The following is a 13,582-nucleotide window of genomic DNA, read 5'->3' on the forward strand; positions in this document are numbered from 1 at the left end:
GAAAACAAGGACACTTTTGCTACTTTAAATTAGATCTAAAATAAGATTTCTCAAAGCACATTGTGACTAATGTCGCTAGATGAGATCAGCTTTTGGTCTGTTGACCAGATTAGCAGAGCTCTGTCCAAATAGAAGTTCTCTAGTACACATTCAGTCCTTCTATTTTCTTACCAAAGACTAAATGCATTGCATCCAATAAAGAATGTGAAGGAAGCTATAAATACAGGTTTAACCTAATAGAGTGAATCCCAAAGTGCTAAGGAGTGATTTGTAAAGACTGCTTAAAAGTTTTCTCATCGGTAACATCTACGAGTTTCTTCTTCTGTGTCTTGACATATTGTACATCTTCTTTTGAGGGTTTGGAACATAGAACAGGTTTTTATGGGAACCACTGGCCTCCTGCTTCTAGAAGATATAGTTAGGGTGGGCTCAGATGAAGAAGGATCATCAGCATGTTCTCAGAGCTTCTTGATGTGGCACTGAAGAAGATTTAGCACGTTCCGATATCTATTTCCTCCACAGCTCTAATCTTAACACCCACCTACTGCATGCTAAATGAACATCCCAGCACTTCATAATGGGGACAGGAAATTAATTCCTCATAAAGGTTTTTTTTTCCCTTACCCCTCTTATTAAGACTCCCCGGCCCTGTCAACAGCCAACTGCGCTTTCACAAGTCATAAAGGTGCATTTCTGCAGTCTCATTTCCTCAAGTCTCTTATGTGATGGATTATGCCATTAATAACCTTCACGTTGGAGAACAACTGCTGGAGATCCAAGGAACCTTGCTGGACAGTGTAACCCTGACCCTTTAAGCAAGGCACTCAGGAAAAGGACATGAAGCAAGTTCCTTGTTGATATTCACCTACCTTGCTCAGAGACCCTTACAGGCAGAGGCTATGGACAAAGATCCTCCCTGGTCTTGCTGGGCTAGGATTCCCATGGGAACCAGCAGAGCGGCTGCACTGCCCTGAGGACATCTGAAACAAAGCCCTTGGTCCCGTGGTCTGATGCAACTTTGAGCATTCCCACATCAGGAACTCTTCATCAGGGACTGTAGTGACAGGACAAGGGGTAATGGGTTAAAACTGAAACAGGGGAAGTTAAATTGGATATAAGGAGGAAATTCTTTCCTGTTAGGGTGGTGAGGCACTGGAATGGGTTGCCCAGTGATGTTGTGAATGCTCCATCCCTGGCAGTGTTCAAGGCCAGGTTGGACGAAGCCTTGGGTGGGATGGTTTAGTGTGAGGTGTCCCTGCCCATGGCGGGGGGGTGTTCGGAACTAGATGATCGTGAGGTCCTTTCCAACCCTAACTAGTCTATGATTCTATGATACTATCTCTAGCACCCACTAAGTGCACAGTTCCATGTTTTCAGGGTACAGGATGTCCAGAACAAGATTTTAAGAGGACAAAGTCCATGGAGATGCCTAACAATAATCTCCTTGGCATAAAAATTAACCAGGAAGTGTGAGATCACTAAATTATGCATTTTAATTTTTCTCTCCAACTCATAGTCTGGTGGGAATTTTCTTTTCTTTGGTGGCTATGACTAACCTTTAATTCTAAAAAAATCAGTTTAATGTCAGCATTAAAATGGACCAGGCTGCATGAGAATGACAGCTCTGGCTTAAAATTATGCCATTTCACCCAGGCTTGACCTCAGCAGCCTCATGCAAGCAGAGCTGATGTTTAGAGAGATGGCTGCTGAAACACCAGGCAAAATTCTTGTGAAATGAAAACGGATCATATCTTCATGACATCGATTTGGAAACTGCCAAGTGAGAATTTGGAGCTGGTATCAAAAGCTGGAGAGCAGTGTAAAATATACACACGGATTGCATCCCCAATTTTGGTTTGAAGCAAAAATTCATGCACCTAGCAAAATGAAAAATACACACAACCAATTCAATGAGCCCCAAATTAGAGAACATATCCTGGGAACATGATGTTTTGGAGCTTTCCTTGGTTCCTTTTTTAAAGTGTTATGAAACATTTCATTTGGATTTTCACATACCTATGTACGCTATGGAACAGCAGCACGATGCGACTCTTCACAGAGATTTGAAGGTTTTCCAGCCAGGCCTAGCACAAATGTTCTGCAGGAAAGTACAGTTTCCGCTGTTGTTGCCTAGCAAATGTCTGTGAGAAAGTGTTTCTGTTTAAGGAGAAAAACAAATTAAGTCTAAACCTTCAGCAAGGGCACGTTCCTCTGGGACAGTAGATATCTGTAAGACTCAGAGGGCAAAATTGTCAGCATCTCTTGTTAATATATAGGCAGCACATTGCAGTCACAGAGACCAGTGATATTAAAGTGAAAAACCCCGGTAGTTGTGGCTCAACGTCAGAAATAGATGAGTGTTGGTAGAGCTCTTGACCCCAGGGAGTTATTAGTAACGCTTTTTTTAAAGCCATCTTTAACATTTTGTGCCTTTTTGTTTTTAATATATTAAGAAATTACACCCCAAAGGGGAATGGACTCCTCGCTTTTGTGTCAGTCTCTGCAGTAGTAAGTTGGCATCTCTAACTCCCCAGCTGACTCTGTGAGTCCATGCTGGGAAATGCACCCTATATCTAGCTTCTAATGGGTATTAAACTGTCTTTAGGAAGGGATTAATGGGGTGGTTTGGCTTTTCAAGCTCTTACTTCTTTTGCTAAGATATTTCTTTATGATTTTTCAAACTCCCCCCTTGCCCCTCCAAAATATTTTCCTACATAATAATAAACCAGACCAGTTGGCAAAGTAGAGTCCCTGTAATGGTGCAGCTTCTGCCTCTCACTCAGGAGGATGGGATTAGGGATGTAAAAGTCCGTTAAGGATTGATTGCATTTTAAGAGAAGAACACAGGATAACTTAGAATCATAGAATAGTTAGGGTTGGAAAGGACCTCAAGATAATCCAGTTCCAACCCCCCTTGCCATGGGCAGGGACACCTCACACTAAACCATCCCACCCAAGGCTTTGTCCAACCTGGCCTTGAACACTGCCAGGGATGGAGCACTCGCAACCTCCCTGGGCAACCCATTCCAGTGCCTCACCACCCTAACAGGAAAGAATTTCCTCCTTAGATCCAATCTAAACTTCCCCTGTTTAAGTTTTAACCCATTACCCCTTGTCCTGTCACTACAGTCCCTGATGAAGAGTCCCTCCCCAGCATCCCTATAGGCCCCCTTCAGATACTGGAAAGCTGCTATGAGGTCTCCATGCAGCCTTCTCTTCTCCAGGCTGAACAGCCTCAACTTCCTCAGCCTGTCTTCATACGGGAGGTGCTCCAGTCCCCTGATCATCCTCGTGGCCTCCTCTGGACTTGTTCCAGCAGTTCCATGTCCTTTTTATGTTGAGGACACCAGAACTGCACACAATGCTCCAGGTGAGGTCTCACAAGAGCAGAGTAGAGGGGCAGGATCACCTCCTTCGACCTGCTGGTCACGCTCCTTTTGATGCAGCCCAGGATACAGTTGGCTTCCTGAGCTGCGAGCGCACACTGAAGCCGGCTCATGTTCATTTTCTCATCAACCAGCACCCCCAAGTCCTTCTCTACAGGGCCGCTCTGAATCTCTTCTTTGCCCAATAATAACTTGCAGATGGATGTTCGAAAACATGACCCTCAGCACCATGGAGTGGTATCTGGAGAAAGATGTAGGACTCCTGTTAGTTCGGCTTCTTTCTGCTCTGGCCCATTTCCATCCAGCTCTTTTGTGCAGAAAACAAAGTGAACAAAGGGCTTAAGCAAACACACTACCGTGTCACAGTTGCATCCTTGCTTTCCATGATGATTAGTTGTGGAGGCCCTAATTAAGTTAGGGCTACACCCGAGTGCCCACCCAAGAGCAATATATTCCTTAAGCAATTTTACCAGAAGCCCAAAGGGAGAGATTTCTTGAGTATTCAGCAGGAGGCTTTGCCCTGTTAACTACCTACACGCCTCTTCCAGTACAGATTAAATCCAAGGACTATTTATCATTCAGCAGAGGACTGATTTGTCTACCTGGGGACTCAGTTCTGAGCTCAAATCATAAAGATGCTCTCTGTCAAGGGCTATCACACACATTTCATCCATTCCTTCAGAAGCAGGGGATGGTTTTTTGACCTGGGTTTCTGAGATGCTGGGACAAGAGTCAGAATAAATATTCTCATTCTTTACCATTCCAGGAGAGTTTTAATTCACACATTTTACAGGTGAGAGCCTTTCTATTCCATATATAAGTTTGTTGAAAGGAAAGGGTATCATTTAAGCCAAGTAGGCCAGGATAAACCATAAGAAAGACCCTCCACATACCTTCTCCTATGAGCTGTGAACTGCATTATTAACAAAAAAATTGGAATATTTATTGGGAAGAAAATCTTCAATATGTGAAAGAGGCAAAATGGCATGGATATCCCAGAAGGATGTGCATGATCAAGTTGGTTTCATCTGTGCTTGCAGGACAGATATAAATACAGACAAAGCAGAAGGTTGCTTAGAGCAAGAGACTCTGTTCCTCCATCTGTGTTGAACTGTAACACATGTAATGGCTGCACATCCCTGCTCTGCTGTGGCCTACAGGTCTCAAGATGGGCTGGAGGATGCACAAAGCCAGCCAAGATAGGAGAAAGGAGGCACTGAGGAAACTGGAAGAATGGGGCAGACCTTCAAAAGCTTGGTTGAGCTGCATATTCCATCTCTTTCATGCTTCAAAGGCATCTGGTATTTCATGAAGGCAGGACTCATGGCCTAGATGAGACCCGGTTTAACTGCTGTGACTGTGAAAACAACTCTCCATACATACTACTGACTAAGGACAATGCTGTGTTGTCTCCAGCCCATGACAGAGACAGTTGGTATGAGCAAGCCTTTTCCTAATGCCAGAAGCAGCAGTTACCAAATGGATCATCATTGCAGAATTGCCTCACTAGCTGGGTGGACATGGTGGATGCTCCTTGTATTAGCAAGGCAAAAGCAAGCAAGTTAACTATTTTATTGTAAATACTTATTTCCAGCCTGGAAAGCTGTTGATCAGTCTGGTCTGAAGTTTCTGATCTCAGTTCTCAAGCTCTCCTGGCTTCTAACAGCGGCAAGATGGAGCATGCAGCACGCAATAAAAGCAACCGTGTTTGTCTCCTCAGCTATTTGCAGCAATGTTTAGATGTAAGTAAGTTCAGTTTATGTGCCTTATCTTCCTCAAACCAGATAGAATATTTCTCTTCCATTACAACACTGCTTAACGGATCTCTAACAGCCTTTTACAACATTAAATATACAGGAAAATAAGGGGGAGAAGGATGAACCAAACAACTCTTTGTTTCCAGGTATCCCTGGTTATAGTTGGGAAAAAAAGTGGAGAACAGAGAGGGGAGAGAGATAAAAAGGTTGTAATTGGGTCCTTAGCACAAGCTTGTCACACATAAACATAGCAGGTAAAAAACTGGAATGTTAAAAGCAGAAGTTCTTAACTCCTAAAGCTCCCAGGTATTCAAAGGATCTCTGAAAACAGACCTGCAGTTCCCTGCCAGGCCTGTTTGCCGTCAGCAGTCAAGAAGCAAATATTCAAGGTGGTGTTATCCTTCACCGTGGAAGGCTGCTCTCTATCATGCAGCAAACCAGTTAGGAGAGGGGGGACATAGTGCAGGAATACATACTGGTGAGCCTCCCTCCCCTTCACTCTCAATACCCAGACTATACAGAGTTACTACATATGATCTCTCTTGGGCTGCTACAGTTGTTCTGTTAGCCCAGGAGATGGAGGTTGCTCATTACACACATTTTTACTGATCTTGTGCTCATTCCTGCACAAATTTATGCTGATGACAGGTACAAAATGTGTAATTTCATTCACTCTAGCACTGTGTTTTCTATCTCCTATGAACTGGACTGGTACACGAACCAAAGAAATCCTAACCTCCGTGGACTGGCCCAAACTGAAAACATTCATTATATTATAACAAAATCTGCTGTATTTTTCTGTCTCCTGTCTCCTATACAGTCTTATGTTTTGCTTCTGCTTTTTTTACTTTATAATAGTCTCCATTCTTATTTTCCTTTATGATCCTTTTCTTCACTGACTGACTGTAAAAAACACTCAATTTGACAGCATTCGGTTTGGAAAATCAATGAGTCCATAAATAAGGCTCAAGAAAGATCCAGGATAGTCTCTAACAGAAATGATAACTTTTATAGGGCTGGACAGCAAGTTTTCAGTAACACCTTTTGATAGGCAAATAGCAGTGAATGGGATGTGATCACAGAGAATTATACTTTTTAAATAGAGAAGTTGAAGTGTTTTGCTCAAAAGCACTACATTTCTCTTGAAATGTAGGGGAAAAGTAGGGAAGGAAAATAGAACCAAATATGAAAAGGTGCAAAGAGAGTATTTTGTCTCCTCTGATCCAACTCCTGTCCATTTCCCTTGCACTCCAATTTATGCTTAACTTTACCCTGTTATCCTGATTCTTCATAACAAAAGATATTGACAAGTCTAGTGCTGTAGAGGGGAGAGGATGGGAAGGCTTCAAAGCAGCTGGTGTATTCCAGGGCCCAATTCCCTTAGAATATAAATGAGAATTAAATGCTTAATTCCTGCTGGTGGTGCTTGAAGTCCATCTTGGCTTCTTGCTGTAACACAGAGGAGGAAAGATTGCAGTGGGCCTCTGCTGTGCTAGTATCTCTTGAGTACAGAAGTGGAGATTACTGAAATGTTTCCTTAATGGGCATCCTCAGCTCTGTGCACTTCAGGGAAACCTATGTCCCACAGTAGCGGAAGTGGTGACAACTGTTGTTTTCTCCCTCTTTTTCCTATGGCTTCTTTGGATCCGAGCTCAGCCTCAGGCTCTCCATCAATAGAGTCCCTCACTTATTTAGATCTCTCTTTGCTACTCTTGTTTCTTTATAGAAAATGCGTAAAAAATCAATAGCTTTTAGGAGTCCATCTTCCTGTCATCTTTTTTTCTTTAAATGGGACACTTTCAAATGATAATCAGAAGCACACAGCCAGACAATGCGCTCAACTAAGCTTCATTTTCTTAGAGATATAAGCTTTAGAAAGGTCCCATTTTATTATGCTTTTCTTACAATATAGGAATTAAAATCGTTTTGCTTGTCCTGGCCAAAAGCTGCTTTCAAAAAGAAGATTAGTTTGAGTCCCTTTGCAGTGATTCCTAAGATGCATTTACTGTCTGAAATGTTGATCTGCAACCTCTTCTTAAGTGTGGTCTGCAGTGCCATCCTCATCAGTTCTCTTTGCTCTATTGTGCATCTACAACTCATCAATAACTTTGCTACTTGTCCCATGACTTCGCTCCCATCACAGACAACGAGAAATGAATAGTCCCTGCTTCACAGAAGTGACCCTCTCTGAAAAGCTCCTGAATGAGATCAGAGGAGAGACATAATAACCAAAAGCAATCAGAAAACCCCTTCTAAGAAGTGTTTGAAGATTGCGCAGGAAAGCAGCATCTAACAGAGAGTTTTTTACTTGGCATCCTGAGATGCTCAGCTTCAGGCAATGTCAGGATTCACCTGTGTGCACATCTGGGTCTTCACTGCTGCTTGGAAGGATTCACTTTCTATCAGAAAGTATACAATACTCCATTAGATATACTTCACTGCAAACAGTGTTAGGAACCTGGTTGATATCGTGTCACCTGTGAGATTGTCAGCGTTGCCTGGGGTCCTTCTTTCCCTCTATCAGCAAGTCCTTCAGATACTATAAAAAGACATCAGAGATATGTGGAAATTATGGGATTCAGAGTGGAGGGGAGTTCTCTGACATATTCAGGGCTGACCGTTGCTAGCAGTAGGTTACGGTGCTAGTAAGACCCACAGGGCAGCAGGTTTGAACTTTCCTTGCAATGTGTATCTGCATGATTCTCAGTTCCCATCCAGGCAGAAGAGATCCACATATCCATTCATTTGCCCTTTATGGTTTAATTGATAATGAGCATTTCATCACTCATCTCTTCATTTGTCCTTTTCATTTTAATGTCACCTCCCAAGCCAGTATTCTCCTAAGGAGTGAGAGAAAAGAGGAATATTTTCCCATTAAGGAATCCTGCCTTGTCTTCTGGATTAACCACCTCTTTGAAATAATATTTGCTTATTAGATACTGAAAGGGGAAGGAACAACCCTAATATGAGATATAAAAAGGGTAAGAAGAGAGAGATATGGGACATAGCAGAGGAAGAAAGTGCTAGAATGATGTGCAACAGAGACATAGGGAATCTAGTGCAATGAGAGACCTTGGCATCCTGGGAGATTTTTGCTAATGGCTCTCTGCAAGTCTTATTATTTCTTACATATTCTCATATCACTGACAAAGATACTGCATAAATCACTTTCCCTTGTCCCAGGCTGACCCCTTAACCTGTGAGAGATAATGAGGCACTGTACCTAGCATCATCTAATGCTGCCAAGATCTATATCAAAGAACATTAATTCTCCATGATAACATCTCTATTTATTAATGCAAATGCTTTTAATCCTTCCCCAGCCTCTGCTCAGCTAGCCACCTTTACTATTATTACTGAAATTTCATTGGAATTAGGTAAATTGGCTTAGTGTCCCCAGAAGGTGGATGTCACTAGGAGCTGAACTCTAATGTGTCCCTATTGGCACTGACACTCACCTCTTGGATAGATTAGCTTCCAGACTCATTACAGTTAGCAGGGGCTATACGTTGGGGCTTTCTGAAGGTGCCAGAGTGTTTGTATCCTTTCCATAGAAGTCAGAAAATGATTCATAATGAATAATTTGGTGACTTTTGCCCCTTTTTGGGGTAATATTTGCAGAGGGAGAACTATGATCCCCCCTCACCGCCACCCCAATGTCATGTGCTGCTCAAAGCTCTTTTCAAGGATGTTTCTAGGGGAAAACCTTGCCATTTACTTTTCTTAAGACCAGGATGAGGGAACTATGCTGATTTATGCTAAATAATAATCTTCTTCAGCCACAGGTTTCCAAGGAACTAGGAAAAAAAGCCTTAAGCTTTCGCAAACAGGCCAACAGAAAAAGACAACTCCCTCTCTATTTAATACAGTGGGAGAAAGAAATCACAGATCTGCGATTCTGCCATTGCAGGATCATGATGTGATAGGTCAGCCCCAGAAGATAAGAGAGAGAAGCTATCACCTTCTGGACTACTCACTGCATGAGCAACCACCCCCCAGCAAAGGTCTCATTTGGGCAGACCAGGAGGAGCTGTTCTGCACCTCAGAGCAGCAGACATGGGGTAGTATTTCAGCATGGGACTTCTGTGCCACAACCTCACACACACACACTTCGGTAGATAGGAACTATAACAAACAATGGCATAGTTCTTACTATCCTATCCTACCTTATTCAAGTGGGAAACCATTCTGGGGGTAGTGCTTTGTGGTAGGAAGGTGAGCACAACCTTTGACACTAAGAGAAGCTGGGAAGGGATCACGGACTCAACAGAGCAGCAGTATGGGGTAGATGCTCAAAGGCTTCACAGGAGGCCACAGAGACAGGCAGAAGGTTATCAAAATCCACAGCGCGAAGTGTTTGCACACTGCTGTTTGCGTAACTCCCCTTTGAGAAGTAGGGAAGAAAATGACCCTAGAGGCCAAGGAGATGTGAAACTTCAGGATCAATTATACTCCTCTTCTTCCAACTGCAGCCTCAGGCACAGAGGGATGTGGGTTTCGGCTCTATCACTGCCACACGACCCATGCATATCATGAAAAAAATAGTCTTTCTTCCCCAGTTCCCTGTCTGCAAGGGACATATGTATATATAAAGCTTTATAAAGCTTCCTTTCCTGTGCTCTTTGGCTGGTATATTTGTCAGGGCAGGCACCTTCTGCTATTCAGTTTCCGTGCAGAGGGCAGCACCGCAAGGTTCAGATCTCAAGTTTAGTCTCTGTATGCAGCATCAATATTACTTGCTAATAAGTGTTAGACATCAAGCTATAAGCAGAGAACAAATGCTTCCTTCTTGTGAACTGGTATTATTGTCCCTGAAGACAGTGACAAGCAAAAGTGGAAAATCAATGCAAGAAACTGAATATCTGGAGTGAACTCCAATTTGTCCTATGGTCCGATCTGTCACCTATTCTCCTCTTGCTATTGAAGCCTAAGTCCTGTTGACATTAATGGAAGTTCTTTGCAATTATGGAAGTGGGGGGGGGGAAATAACACGTTCTGTAAGGCTGCAGTTCTATCACCTTTTCCCTTCTTGGCCATCAAGTGCTGAAAGAGTGACTGTTTTCATTAAGAGGAACACCTTGTGGATGAATACAGGATGTCAGGTGGAAACAGAGGCAGACAAGGCAAAGAATTCATTAGACAAAGTTTCAATGCTGCAGAGCGAGACGTTCATTATTTTACAGCTTGTCCCTGTGAGTTTTAAAGAAACCAAGCAGTTTGTGTATAAACTATCTGATATTTTGCCTTAAAAGTAACACTAAATGTGAAGCCAAAGTTTTCCTAGTTTAAACATTTTCCTTCTATCACTACACTCCACCACCAATTCCCCCTTGGAAGCTGGGAGACCAGAGCAGTTTGGAGGATGCAGGGTCATAAGAAAACCTACTCTTGGGAGACTCCTGGCCCAGTTTTGCAGCCTCCAGAGATTTACATAATTCAGAACCAGCAGAGATTTCAGCGTGTGGATGTATAGAATTCAATCTGCAAACACTTCAGCCTCCCTGACATCGCGAGTTGAGAAATCACGATGAATAAAGCAGCTCTCTGGAGCACTGAATCGGATTGCGACACAGATGGCAGTTTCTGAGGCGTTTGGATTGATCCTCCTCCCAGATCCACCACCAACTCCATCTCCTGCAGGGAGATGTCCATTGACTAGCAATGAGCTCCTCTGAAGCTAGGACACTTGCATTTGGGAGGCACCAGAGATATTTTAAAGAACTAGGACAGCCAATGATATTATTTAAAGCTCTTGTTATGAGATTCCAGAGCAGGATTTGCCCCTGTGGAAGGAAAACCTGCAGCAAAACATCTGTGGGGTGTGAGAAGCACAGCATCACACTGTTGACTGGAAAAGCTCAGACCGATAGTAGGGCTCAATATGCAGGCAGCATTGCTTCCCCCAGAGGCCTTGGCATAGCAACACCTTTGCGGAACATTGGATTTACACTGCAGGGGATGGGGAGACGGGTTTGTTCAGGCAGGCTCAGGCTCACACTTGTCTTAACCCACACAATTAACTTCAACATTCACAAATCCCTGCTGCACACATTTGCAAGAAAGGGAAAGCTCTCTGTGTACAGGGGGTGTGCTGGATAAGTCATTTGCAAAAAGCAAATTCAGGACTTCTGGATTGAATAATAGGAATGTCTACAACCTGAATTAAGTGAAGCAGCATTCCATTAATCTTATACATACATGACCTAACCACTTGTCAGAGCTGTTTGTGGTTACTAAGGATGTTTTGGGTGCTGGTGACTGAAACTATAGCAGACACCTTGCAGCCCTACCCCTCTTGGAAGCGATAATTTACTCATGGATTGCTGCTCGGTAAGGAAGAGACACACAGGCAGGGGATTCAGGACCAGCTTGTGAAGAAATTCATAAAAGAAGGATTGTTTGAGGCTGATTCACCTCTGTGTATGTGTGTGGGGTTGTATCTAAATCTGTGTATGCATATGTATGTCTGTGTGTTTGCCTTGACTGAATGAATCACCCTACCTGCTATAGTGTAAAACAGCAAACATTAGTAAAACTGATAATAAGCCTAGTGGTGGTGATTCAACCAAAGCTAGCGCATCTGTCACTGAGCAACACACTGCCAGGTTTTTCATCAAGGGAAATACAATTGAATAGTAATGTAGTGAAGGTAAAGCAGCTTCAACAGAGCTTTCAGCCAAATTAAATACAAGGTACACTAAAGAAAAAGACAAAAAAAGGCAATACAAATACATAACCTCACCCCTCTTGAATACAAATCTCTTCGTAACGGGTACTCAATGGCTAAAGACACATCGCATCTGTAGTCTGAGCAGCTTGTTCAGAGGGTGGAGGATGGATGTGGGTGGATGGGTGAGCAGTGAGGATGCTGACAAGCGTCCAGCTCTGGGAACACGAAGTCTTCTCTGTGCCAACAGCCAAATAAGGAATTGAAGGGGAGGAGGAGACGGGCTTTTTGACCAATATTTCGAGGCCTGGTTCTCTAATGCCATCTGGTCTCTTGGCAATGCTCTTGGCAATGCAGAGGAGCTGTAACCCCATCCAAAGTGGTCTCAGAGGGATTTCCCTGCAGTGGAAAATCCTTTGATGTTAAAGGTCTTCTGCAGGGCTTGTAGGAGACTAACCTGGAAAGACAAGATGACACTGTTGGAGATGCTTTTCTCTCCCTAATCCCAGGCTAGTGGAATACCTTCCTGCAGCCACCAGCAGCCAGTCCAGACCCAACACCCCAATCACAGCCCAACCTGGGACCTGTGCCAGTGCCTCAGCACCTTCACAGGGAAGAGCTTCTGCCTAAGAGCTCATCTCAATCTCCCTTCTTTCAAGTTAAAGCCATGGAGCCTGTGGGGTAATAGAAAACAGGTGTCTCAAGGGTGCATTTGCTCTGTATGGAGCAACTTGACTCCAGGGGTGAAATCCTTGAGGATTTCCTCTTCCTGCTAACTTATATGGACAGGTAACGGGTCTATTCCTGATTATGTGTATTGTAACCGAATGAACTCACTCCAAGAAACATGACCAAGTCTGCCTACAAGGTAATGTCAGCACATAGCACTGTGAACTGAGACCCTCGTCTCATTATTTAAAGTCAAAGGAAGGAAAGGATGGGGTGAGACATCTGGTGAGATTACTCCCTTTGGACCTGCTCTGGTGGGTGAGGAAAAAACCCACAGATCCATGAAGCTGGAACCTGTGGAGCCAGAGGTGGATGCTTCAGGACCCAAAGCTTATCCAAATGTATATATGTCAAGGCAGCAATGGCTATTAGAAGCAGCAATGCTAACTTTCAGCAATGAGCCACCAAAGAGCCCTTGCCAGACCTTTTAGGACTGTGCTACGGTGGCAGCGCCACTTCCTATAGGCGCTGCAAACCAGCCTGCTTTCTGTATCACCACATCTTCTCTATACTGCTCTGGTTGCATAAAGAACTTTAACGGGGGTATCATTGTAATTGACCTTGACTCACTTCTAGCAGACTGTAAGTAAGTATAATTAACCATCAATTTGTCATCTACAAATCAAAGGAAAGCAAAAAGAGAAAGGGAAGAAAAGAGGCTTATGATGTAGATACTTTACTGTCTGCAGAGGAGCTGGTTTGGGGCATTTCATTTTCAGCATCTTATTTCTTCACATTTTTTTTCCTTTGTGCACGGAGCAGTTTTCTTCTATTCTGCTTTTGTTCCCATTTACCTTTTTTTTCTTTTTTAACCAGAAGAGCATTAAATATAAAAAAACCCCACACCTTTAAAGCATTTGTGTTCAGCATTCATTCGGCTTTGGAAAACACTGCAGGGCTGGAGATAAAAACACACACACGTGCACACACCAACACTCAGACCCCTTCTGGCTGGAGCTGGAGGTGAAATAAACCCTTTGGACTATTTCGAGACGAGACAGGTTTGCAAAAGCTACAACACAAAACCCACAGCAATCAACACA

The 13,582-nt window shown here is 43.3% G+C and overlaps 1 long non-coding RNA gene across 2 annotated transcripts in view; it reads right to left on the bottom strand.

Annotated features, from left to right (window-relative positions):
* Positions 1–4,045: 4,045 nt before the first annotated feature.
* LOC136022468 (uncharacterized) overlaps positions 4,046–13,582 on the bottom strand; it is a 37,816-nt gene continuing 28,279 nt past the window's right edge. For both annotated transcript variants that reach the window (XR_010616178.1, XR_010616179.1), the window contains 2 exons: positions 11,886–12,267; positions 4,046–7,983 (listed from right to left, as the gene is read on the bottom strand). This is a non-coding gene — a long non-coding RNA (uncharacterized LOC136022468). The remainder of the gene's footprint in view (positions 7,984–11,885; positions 12,268–13,582) is intronic.

This window comes from Lathamus discolor, chromosome 15 (assembly GCF_037157495.1).
Source record: "Lathamus discolor isolate bLatDis1 chromosome 15, bLatDis1.hap1, whole genome shotgun sequence".
NCBI classification, from domain to species: Eukaryota; Metazoa; Chordata; class Aves; order Psittaciformes; family Psittacidae; genus Lathamus; species Lathamus discolor.